At 38.3% G+C, this 12,005-nt stretch overlaps 1 pseudogene across 1 annotated transcript; it reads left to right on the top strand.

Moving 5' to 3' along the window:
* LOC18773151 lies at window positions 937-4,349 on the top strand (annotated as a pseudogene). Its single transcript, XR_002271946.1, has 4 exons — window positions 937-2,262; window positions 3,370-3,603; window positions 3,684-3,806; window positions 3,902-4,349. The product of XR_002271946.1 is annotated as a probable indole-3-pyruvate monooxygenase YUCCA10 (transcript).

Raw genomic sequence — 12,005 nt, 5'->3', positions numbered from 1 at the left:
GAAATCGAAAACCATGTATGTTGTTGTGAGTCGTGACCATACATTCCGGTTTCCTTCCATGAGAAAAAAATTGTTAAAATTAAAAAAAGCATGTTGTTGTGACCAGACATTGTAAATGTGTAAAGGCTCGGAATACTATTGTTGTCGTCACCAGACATCCAGGTGACCTTTCCGCAGAAAAATAAAAAATAAAACATTGAAAAACATGTATGTTGTCGTCACCAGACATTCGAGAACCTTCATTACAATTTAAAACAAGTATTGAAAATCATGTCTTGTCGTATGTTGCAGGTAATTTTGCGGCTATATTAGTCAATTGAGCAGTTAATTAATTATTTTATTTGATGACTTGCTTACGATTTTTTTAGGGATTTGTACAAATAAATACTTTTCTATTAATTTTATTGGTATCAATCAAGGATCTAATTTTTTGGTAGTTTTTTGAACAAATAAAATAAAATTCCCGTAGTTAATGATTGTTTTATTTTTTATAATCAAAGCCAAAACATAATTTATTTAAAGGACAAAGCCTGTTACATATGTTATTGTAATTTATATATGGTGTTAAGATCTCTCGATGATCTTCTTTGTAATGTTTGTTTCTTGACTGAAAAAAAATAAAACAAAATAAAAGCCCTCCTCATTTTACCGAATGGTTAACCTACCTTTTGTTTAATTACCACATGCTTAATATACCTATTTTTCTATATACCTAGATGATTTTATGTAGCTAGAATGATTTACCTAATGATTCATACCTAATTAAAAAGGAGTGCTGCTACCCTGTTCTATTTCCCTATCCACTTTATCTTCAAAATTTTAAAGATAAATTTACCCATTTATAAAATGACTTTTAAGAACTTAGGGAAAAATCTTTAATATCTAATATGGTTAAAAATAATTAACTTAAATGTAAAATGTAATATTTAAATATTAGGAAAAAACTTTAACAAAGGGAAAAGCTTTAGAGTTTGCTAGCTAGTTCAAAATATGGTTGTTCGCAAGTACATTTAGAGCAAGCTAGTACAAAATTAATACAAGAAACTTGAAATTAAGATGTCGATCGAGGAGAAGATTGAAATTAAGATGTCGATTGAGCGAAGCATCATAATTCGATGTCTCCAGAAGTGTTCATATAGTTTGAATGAAAACAGAAATGAGGAAAGAAATCCAGAAAGAAACTCCACATCTCCATGGAAGGAAGGATTATCTGTCAAGATGCATGTATGGGTGGGCGTATGCAGTGAATTAACCCTTGTAAATTAATATCCAGACTGAGTTGTCAGCAAACCCTCGTTTTACAGTGAAAGCGCCAATGAAGATTTCGTCATGGCAAGCGTTAAAAACCACACCTGACATCAACAGTCGGATGGTTGCAGAACAAGTAACGGTGGGTTTTGTTAATATATTAATAATTTAACTTGCTCTCATCAGGTACATGCGTTCATCTCCAGAAACCAGTCTACTGCTCTCAATTAATTATTTATATTTATATTCTGTATAAATATATCAGCTCAGCTGGTTCATATTCAATTGAGTGAGTCTCAGTGTAGTGAGGAGGAGAACTAAGAGATAATCAAATGGCGGAGGAGGTGATTCTGATCATGGAGGATGAGAATAATAACAATAATAGTAATAGTAATAATAATATTAGTGTGTCGGTGGTGATAGTAGGAGCTGGTCCTTCTGGCATTGCTACCTCCGCCTTGCTCAATTCTCTGTCAGTTTCAAATCTTGTGCTTGAGAAGGAAGACTGTTGTGGGTCCCTCTGGAAGAAGCGGTCCTACGACCGTCTGAATCTTCACTTGGCAAAGAGCTTCTGCAGTTTGCCGATGATGTCCCATCCCTTCCGAACCTCCATTTTCATGTCGAAAGACGACTTCATTCGTTACCTGGACGAGTACGTGGCCAGGTTCAACGTGAACCCTCGCTACTGCAATGACGTGGAGGAGGCTGTTTACGATGAAGAGGAAGGCAAGTGGAGGGTGACAGTGAAAGACACCGCTTCCGGGACGGTGTATGAGATCGCATCGGATTTCTTGGTGGTTGCAACTGGAGAAAATAGCCAGCCTTTTCTCCCCAGCGACTTGCCTGGGATGGAGACCTTCACAGGAAAGGTGGTTCATTCCAGTGACTATAAAAACGGGGCCGTTTTTAAAGATGAAAAGGTTTTGGTAATTGGCTGTGGCAATTCTGGGATGGAAATCAGCAACGATCTTGCAGATAATGGAGCACACACGTCCCATTGTTGTTAGAAGCCAAGTAAGAGTACACATCACCTCTCTTCTATCTACTTACCATTTCAGTGTAGCAATTAATTTCTCACTTCTTTCCGCACATATAGAAAATAAGTTGGCTAATTAAGCTATAGGGTGCATATCATGTGTTTGTCTTCTTCTTTTCTATCTTGCATGCAGCGGGCGTTGAGGTAAACTAATATTTCATGTGTTTGTCTATCTTGCATGTGTTTGTCTTCTTCTTCTTTTCTATCTGGTATATAAGCTGAAACGTCTTTCTCTCTCTCTCTCTCTCTCTCTCTCTCTCTCTCTCTCTCTCTCTCGTTTTGAATGCTTGCATGAGGTACTTGGCACGACAACTGTCAAGTTTAAGCGTTTCACCTCTTTGATGTTAAATTTCTTTATTAGGTTAACTTTTTGTGGTTTTTTTCTTTTAAATAATTAAAGATCTGGAGAGAATCTGTGGTGAAATAACTAAAAAGGTCCAGAGAGGCCGGAAGAAAGAATGATAAACAATATGTTTGATAATATTTATTCTTTAATTATTATTATTATTATTTTTTTTTTTTTTTGAGAAGATAAGAAATATTTTTGTTTTTGATCTTTATTCCATATTAATTATTCACTTTTATTTTCCATAAAAAAATTGTATGTCTCGTTTTCTTTCCACTAGCACTTATCTCCTTGATTTACCAAAATTAAAACCAAAAGGAAGGGTGGTATGTCCGGTTCCTTCTCTAGCATATAAATTTGTTAGGATTAGTCCAAGCAAATTTATTTTATCATTTTTAAGGTTTCTTAATTTTTTTTAATGCAAGCGATAGTCTAAACTATAAAGAGATGGAGGTTTCTCACACACACATACATTACTAAGGTATTATGGGAGTTCAAACTTGTGACCACTGATCTGCAAATCAGGGCTCTTTTCCATTGGACTAGACTATGTTCGGTTAAAGTTCCTCATATAATAATTGGTTATTGTTCTGAATAACATTTGTACAAAAGGAAAAAATAAAATAATAAAAACTAGTTAATTAAGGCCCTTATAAATGTAATTCTCAAAAGTATTACATATATAAGTTATTTATTTTTAAATAACATTTGCACGCATGTCGATTTTATTATTGAACAGATTCATGTGCTGAGCAAAGAAATGGTTGGCATTGGCATGCTTCTGTCGAATTACCTCCCACTGAAAATAGTGGACAAGTTTGTGTCACTGCTTGCCAAGTTGAGCTACAGTGATTTGTCCAGCTATGGCATTCATCGCCCAGTTGAAGGGCCATTTCTCTTTAAAGCCCTTACCGGAAAGACTCCAGTAATTGATCGTGGAACCATCAAGAAAATTCGCTCCAAAAAGATTCAGGTAAATATTGTACATATATTATATCTTTAATTAAAGGATATATACTTAACAGAATTTCTTCCTAATATTTGTTTTGACAGGTTTTTCCAGATGTGGTGAGTATAAACCAGAACACTGTGGAATTCAAAGATGGTAAACGACGGTGTTTTGATGCTATTGTGTTGGCAACTGGTTACAGAAGCGTAGCACATAAATGGTTGAAGGTAATTTTATATTTATTATTGAATATTAAACCGAGAGCAAAGATTTTATATATTCTGTAATTGTTAACGAATTTGGTATTTAACTGTGGATGCAGGACTACAAGTTCCTTCTTACAGATGATGGAAAGCCTAAAGGGAAGTACCCAAACCATTGGAAGGGCGAGAAAGGTGTCTATTGTGTTGGATTAACAGGGAAGGGACTGCCAGGGATTTTCAAAGATTCAAAGGCTGTAACTGAAGACATCTATCGACTTACATTAATGGCACAAAAGTAATTGATGTGCATTCCATGGGCACTAGTATTGCACGTATGCAGACACGGGCTAGCTTGTACCATACTATTATCCTACCTATAATGTGTATTTGTGTGTTGAATAAGACAAATCACTGTGTGTGGATTCCGAGTCTTTGCGTTTATAGTTGGTGCATTTTCCCGCATGTCATTTTGTTCGTCGTGTTTTGAACACTATGATGCCCATGGTTTCTAGCACACTTGTAAGCCCCGAAATGTTTAATTAAGATTTTTGCTTATAATTTCCGTTATATTATGGTATGTTTGTGAATAGGGTCGAGCATAATGATTTATCTAAGCTTATTCTAAGTTTTAGGTCCAATATACTTTAATTTACGAAAGCCCAAGCAGGTTAGTGTGAGCGGGCTAATCCTCCGATACGTTTTAAGAGGCCCGCTAGGGTTTAGCTCAGCTAGCTACAAAGGAAAAAAGGTCCAAAAATAGGAGAGAGAGTTCAGAAAAGGGAAAAAGAAATTATGGAGGCAAATTGACGACTGAAGTTTAGAGAGGAGGGTTCGAGAAGGTAACAATCTTTTCTCCTTCTAAATTTGATATTAAGAAACTAAACATCCCAAGCTTTCTGTACATATAAAGATCTTCACATTTGGACTCGTATGCATATTATTGGATTTTTTCAAAGTTGATTCAGTTTCATAATTAATAGACAACATGGAATTTGAACTCCCTTTGACCTAAACTTTTGATATGATGGAAAGAGTTATAAGACTAATTTGATAACAATCAATAAAATGGAAAATAATAAGGATATAGTCAATGAAGTAGTTCTGTTTTGGGCTTGGTCAATGATTTTTAAAATTTGTTTTGTTAAAGGTCAATGGGCCTAAACTAAAGCATTAGGGCTTGTTTAATTTATTCTTAGAATGACGTTTTGCCCTTTTTACTATTTAGCTTGTATTTGTCTTTTTTCAACGTCTCAATTGGTCGCTCGTGTTTGTTTATGTTCGAGCATTCTCTGCGATTTCGCTCTAGTCTTGTTCTTCATTGTTTGATTTTTGTTATGGCAAGTTAGATCCTTCATGCTTGTTGGAAGGAGATAGACCCTCACTCATAAAACTCACAATAATCAATATTTGGGAGAAGATACTTTATTTCATATTTCTTGGGTGCAGCCAACCGATTGCATGACTTTGGCATATATAGCAATTACAACCACTGAAGGTAATAAAGCCCCACTACATCCTAGTCGTGAATACATGCTTTCTAGAGTCTTTCCAAATGCTTATACATTAACTAAAATACATAACACATGAATCTAATTAATAAAGCATGTTTATTTTCAACATTCCCCCTTAAACATGATTTTCTGGTTTGAAACAAACTCCAAGTGATCCTCGCAATCTTCTGAATGTCTCCAACTTCAAAGGCTTGGTGAAAATATCTGCAATTTGGTCTTCAGACTTCACATGCTTCAGCTCTATCTCCTTCTTGCTTAAGCGCTCTCTTATGTAGTAATATCTTGTATCTATATGCTTGCTTCTGTCATGAAAAACTGGACTTTTGGCTAAGGCCAATGCAGACTTGTTATCAACATAAATTTCAGTAGCTTTCTTTTGTGGTAGATTCAATTCACTCAACAAGTTTCTAAGCCATATGGCATGACAAACACAAGATGTTGCAGCAACATATTCAGCTTCACAAGTTGAAAGAGTCACAATGGGTTGCTTCTTTGAGGACCATGTGAAAGCAGCATCTCCCAAGTAAAAAACAAATCTTGTAGTGCTCTTTCTGTCATCTTTATCTCCAGTCCAATCACAATCACTATAACCCACAAGCTTCAATTCATTAGATGCTGGATAAAACAAACCAAAATTAAGTGTACCTTTGATGTACCGGAGAATCCTTCTAGCTGACTTCATATGAGTGATTGTTGGCTCCTCCATGTAATGACTAACTAGGCCAACTCCAAAAAGTATATCTGGCCTTGTGCAAGTTAAATATCTCAAACTTCCTACCAAACTCTTGAAAATAGTTGGATTCTCCTTTTTAGCTCCATCTTCAAATTTGGACAACTTCACTCCACATTCAATTGGACTACTCACTGGATTCAATCACCCATCTTGAACTTCTTAAGGACTTCTCTTGCGTAGCTTTCTTGTGAGATAAAAATTCCTTCTTCCATTTGCTTCACCTCAATGCCAAGATAATATGCCATGAGCCCAATGTCAGTCATCTCAAATTCTCTTGTCATTGCAATCTTGAACTCCTCAAACATTTATGGATTATTACTTGTAAAAATCAAATCGTCGACATACAAGCAAACCATTAACATATCACCATATTCATTCACCTTTAGATAGAGAGCATGCTCATAGGGGCATTTCTTGAAACCATTTTCTTGAAAATACTTGCCAATTCTATTATTCCACGCCCTCAGTACCTGTTTAAGCCCATACAAAGCTTTCTTGAGTCTCAGAACTTTATCCTCATGACCTTTCACAACATACCCCATAGGTTGATCAATGTAGACCTCTTCTTCAAGAACACATACTTCACGTCCAATTGATAAAGCTTCCATCTGTTTTGGGCTGGCAAAGAAATCATCAATCTTACGGTCTCCAATCTCGCAACTAGCGCAAACACCTCTCTATAGTCAATTCTAGCCCTTTGGTTGTATCCCTTGGCAAACGATCTTGCCTTATACCTTTCAACTTCTCCTTTAGCATTCTTCTTAGCCTTATAAACCCATTTCACTCAAATTATTTTTTGGCTTTTAGGCAAGACAGCAAGCTCCCATGTGTTGTTCTTCTTAATTGCACCTATCTCTTCATCCATTGCTTTTCTCCATCTCGAGTCATGCACTGCATCTTCAAAGCCTATTGGTTCACAATCAGCAAATAAGCAAAACAAGGTCAAATCATTTTGATTACTTGTGACATCATAAATTTCACTTAGGTCTCTAAAGTGTGGCGTTTTTTCATTTGAGCTTTCACTTGATGAGGATGATGGGGATGAGAAATCTCTATGAACTGATGGTGGTGATGGAGGTGGAGTTTGTTGATGCTCTTCAAATGTTTGCTCAACATTGTCTTCTTCTTCCAAGAGAGGAAAAAAGTTATAATCTTTCTCTAGAGCCTCCCAATTCCATATGCCTTCTTCATCAAAATGAACATCCCTGCTAATTTTCTCCTTTTCTGGATTATAAAGCTTGTACCCTGAAAATACCTGTAGGATGACTAAAAATGCCTGGAGGATGGTGAATAGGCCAATTTAAGATTATAATCGAATAAATAAAAATAAACTTCGGTAGCAGGATTGATATGGCTTATCAATCCTAAAACGTGTTGAGCATAAAATAAAAGAACACGCAGAGAATTATTTTACGTGGTAAAACCCCACCTCTGGGGAAAATCCACGGGACTCCTCAGTCCAACACAAATCCACTATAGATCGATGATTACAAGAAGTATTCACACACTTATCCTAGACACGTTCTAGATAATGTTTACCGACTTCTTTGTAACTCAACTTCTGTCACAGGATGATCTTTGACACTCCTTATGTTGAACGCAGCCACGATTGCTTTAAGCTCGCCGGAGGAAAACTGCCACTACGATCTTGGTGCCCTCAACCGTATGAGTCATCGACATGCATATGAATGCAATATAAATGATTAAAGTGTTTGATAAATCACCAAATAAACGTCGAATACTTGATGATTTATCTCAAATATATGCACAATAGCTTTCTTAAAAATTTTAGATGCTCAAACTAAATATGGGAAAGCTCACCAAAACAAAAAAGCACGTCGTATCCTTATACAAACCACAATCTCCTTTTTGCAAGAGAAGAGCACAAAGCCACGTGTTCAATCTCTTGCCATTAATCATATTTGATTCACATAGAATCCTACCTCAATTCGTCAGTCCATGCAAACTTCCTATCATCAATATAAGATTTAGATGCATTTTGAATGACAAATGCCAAACTTCCTATATGGTTCTAAGTAATCACGCCAAACAGGAGACCACAAATTCTATTCAATCATGAATATCATATTTGATCCAATATGGACTCTAAGTGATTGATGCCAAATAGCCACTCTTTTTAGGGAGAAACAATATCTCCTAAAACAAATTAATTAGACCAAACGAAGATAAGATTTTAACTTGAATCAAAATAGAGTCCAATTAGGAAAGCAATCTTAAGAGATAAAATCTAATCCTATTAAAAATAGGGCTAATATAAAAGTGCTTGAGTAAAAATAACTCCAACTAGGAATCCTATAATGAATGAATAATTATGTCATGATTTACTTGAAATCAGTTTCTCATATCGGTTAAGTCATGCCTCGGAAGTATGAGGTTGAATGAGTTGTGCCAAAACGTCCAGTAACAATTCTTCACACACTAATTTTTCATCTATGCTAAAGTATAGGAAATGAAAATACAAATTTCATACTAACATACCCTTTGGAGGAAGCATCATAGCCAACAAAAATGAATTTCTCACTTTTGTCATCAAGCTTGGAACGATTCTTATCTGGCACATGTGTGTAGGCAATGCTCCCAAAAACTCTTAAATGAAACACGCCGGGCTTTCTTCCACTCCATGCTTCTTGGGTGTTTTGTTCCAAAGGCTTCTAGTTGGACACCGATTGGACAAATAAACAACACACTTAATAGCTTCAGCCCAAAATTCTTTTGGCATATTTTTGCTCTTCATCATGCTTCGAGCCATACTGAGAATTGATCTATTTTTTCTCTCCACCACTCCATTTTGCTGCGAGGAGTAAGAGACTGTCAAGTGACAACGAATCCCATGGTATTCACAAAATTTTTGGAATTCTTTTGATGTAAATTCACCTCCTCTATCAAATCTCAAAGCCTTGTGTTTGGGCCTAAATTCGACACACCAAAGAGATCCAGAAACAGGCCCGTGGTGAAATACTTATCCAGTCCCAAAAAGACCCAAAGCTGTCATATTGGGCCTTTGAAAATCAGCCCACAAAATATTGTTTAAACTCAAGCCCAAGAGACTAAAGACACATTCACGTGGCTACCTCACCTCTCTGGAAAGTCAGCAAATCCAACTAGAGTTTTTATGTGAGAAGGGACGTTTCTGAAAACACTGCCGAGAAAGAAAAATCAAAGGGGCGTCTATGATCAGAGACTTTTTGCTCCAAAGCAACACACCGTCTTCTAAAAAGATTTCGCAAATCACGTTTTCAAGAGCAAGAGACAGGGAGTTGTTCAGAAAATACAAAAGAAAAATCAAAACCGCCATAGGATCAGCTCACACAGACGGTGGCATTAAAATAAAAAAAAACCGTCAGCCAGGAAACCAGGGAAGGGATCGCTATAGGAAATGACCACTGGGAGTCTATCTGCCATAATTGATAAAAATCTTTCCTGCTTTACGTTTTTTGAGAAATCTTTTGCCGCCCATTATTAAAATTTAAAACCACCTTCAAAAGGAGGGTCTCTTATAAAAACAGAAACAGGCAAGAAAGAAAAGGGACATTCTTTTCATCAATCAATCAAAAAATACAAACAGGAAAACAGCTCTAGATCAGAATTCCAAAGTTCAGACTTAGAAAATAAGTCCTCTGAAAGCGAGATCCCTCTCGTTACAAATTTGGTTCAGCAAAAGCCAAAACAAACACAGCTTGAGTTTTCACAAATATGAAAACCTCAACAAATTTTATAGCATAGTTCCAGCTTGTTAAATCCTCGAGAATAGCCACTTCTGTCCTTTCAAACTGAAGAAGTCGCAGTTCTGCCCGCTCGAAAAGTCTCCCAAGGCTTGAAGTAGATTAAAGCTCTGCCAAAATTGAACTTTGGTATCGATTTACAACTGAAGCCAAGCAGCTAAAGTTGTTGACAGTACAGTCCAGCATAGACATACCCAGTCCAGCCCGGATCAGAAGTTTCTACCCAGGCAGAAATGAGATTCCAGCCATCTTTTTGCCTTTCTAGAGTTGATTTCTCCATTCTTAATTTTGTAAAAGGCAGTTCTGCCTGAAACAGTACTTTATTATTATCTATTCTGGCCAGAACAACCATCTTGATACTGAGATAAATTGTGAAAGTCCTCACCAGTCTGAGGCAAGAAAAGAACTTACTTGGGAGATATTCCTCACCCAAATTCACAATCGTTTGTTTTAGAAGTCAGTAACTTGAGGCGCAGGTTATCCACTCTAAAAATGAGTCTGCTAGAATTTACATTGCTAGCAGTGGCACGCTCGCACACCAAAGAAAGCTGACTTGTTGACCAACAAGTGGTCTCCAAGCTAGTGGGGAACTTCGCCCTTCCATATCGGGAGTTAAACACGAAAACGGGTGAACAATTTGGCACGCCCAGTGGGACTTCTCAGTATACAAACTCGGACAGAATCATTCACAGATTTACAAAAGCCGGAAGATCTAGTCAGAACCCACACCAGACATGGAGAAAAACAAGATGGTTCTCAGAGAAGGCCTCGAATCAGAAGAAAGCGACGCTAGGCAGTCTGCCCACGGCAGTACAGGAAGCAGACGTTCCAGGACTGGCTCCAAAAGGGTGAGTCAAATACAGGAGTCGGTACTCCGACAAGAGGTCACAGTACAAAGGAACCAGGACACTCTCGATAACATGACAGCCATGATGCAATGGCAGGTAAACAGACAGTTCCGGAAGGACCGAGAATCCGCCATGGCCAGAAATCCGAACCCAGATCCTGTAATCCAGCAGTTGGATCTTCCTTATGGCCCTCCGCCAGGACTAATATGGCCATACCAGGAAAATCCTCTAGTGGCACAGATAGCTGGAGTGCCAAGCCACACAGAAATTCAGGCTGGTCCGAGGGAGAGGGCCCTTCCTAATCAAGAACATCAGGCCCCGACCCAACCAGATAACCTGGCGCTGGCTCAGAACCAGCCAGGACCTCAGCTCAATTCACATCATGCAGCCCCGCATGATCAACCTTTGGCGCTTCTGCCTGAAGCACCGGCAGTATTGCCATATAGACCCAGAAGGATGGACCCTAATCCATTCCCTCCACCTGCAAGAGGGAGGAGAGGCCGAGGGGGAAACAACCTTTTTGCTAATCATGACAGGAATAGACCGGGGGCAAACTGGAGGAATCATCCAGAAGTCGAAGAGCAGGAAGAACACAGGGAGGAAGTTCCACCCAGACCACTCAGGACAGAGCCCAGGTTTGATTACGTTCAGCCAGAACAGGGACAAATTGCTCCCCCAGTCAATGCTTTAAATGACGTAGGGGCATTGCGAAGAATGATCAGAGAGATCATGGAACCCGAGGCTAGAAGAGGGGAAAGGCCTACTTACAGAAAGCCATACCCAGCCTACATCGATCAAATACCGTTGTCTCCAGGTTTCAAAGTGCCAAACTTCACTTTGTTTAACGGGGAAGATCCCCATGCTTCCTCAGTCGAACACATAGGCAGGTTCTCCGTCCAATGCATAGCTATAGAAAACAACCCTCTACTGAAATTAAGGCTTTTTGGCAACTCTCTCTCTGGGCAAGCTTTTACCTGGTACACCAGCCTGCCAGCTAACTCTGTTCAAACCTGGGAACAGATGGAAAATGTCTTCCATGACTACTATTACAGGATTCAGCCAGAAGTCACCATCAGTGATCTAGCTGCCCTCAAGCAAAGTGAAGATGAACCGGCGCAAGATTTCATAACCAGATTCAGAAAGCTCAAGATGAAGTGCCGAATCCCAATGGAAGAAAGACACTTCATCCAGATGGCCCAAGCCGCCCTTAAAATTTCTCTCAGGAAAAGGTTCGACGGGATAGTGTTCGGAGATCTGGCAGAACTGGCTGATAAGGCATCCAAGTATGAAGAGCTACTCAGGGAAGAGCAGCAAAGGAGGAACTCCTCCAAAGGTACATACTACAAAACCCCTTCTTCTTCAATCCACCTGATCGAGGTGGAGTCACA

This window comes from Prunus persica, chromosome G6 (genome assembly GCF_000346465.2).
Source record: "Prunus persica cultivar Lovell chromosome G6, Prunus_persica_NCBIv2, whole genome shotgun sequence".
NCBI classification, from domain to species: domain Eukaryota; kingdom Viridiplantae; phylum Streptophyta; class Magnoliopsida; order Rosales; family Rosaceae; genus Prunus; species Prunus persica.
The sequence above is the reverse complement of the archived record's forward strand: the minus strand, read 5'-3'. Positions and strand labels throughout refer to the sequence as shown.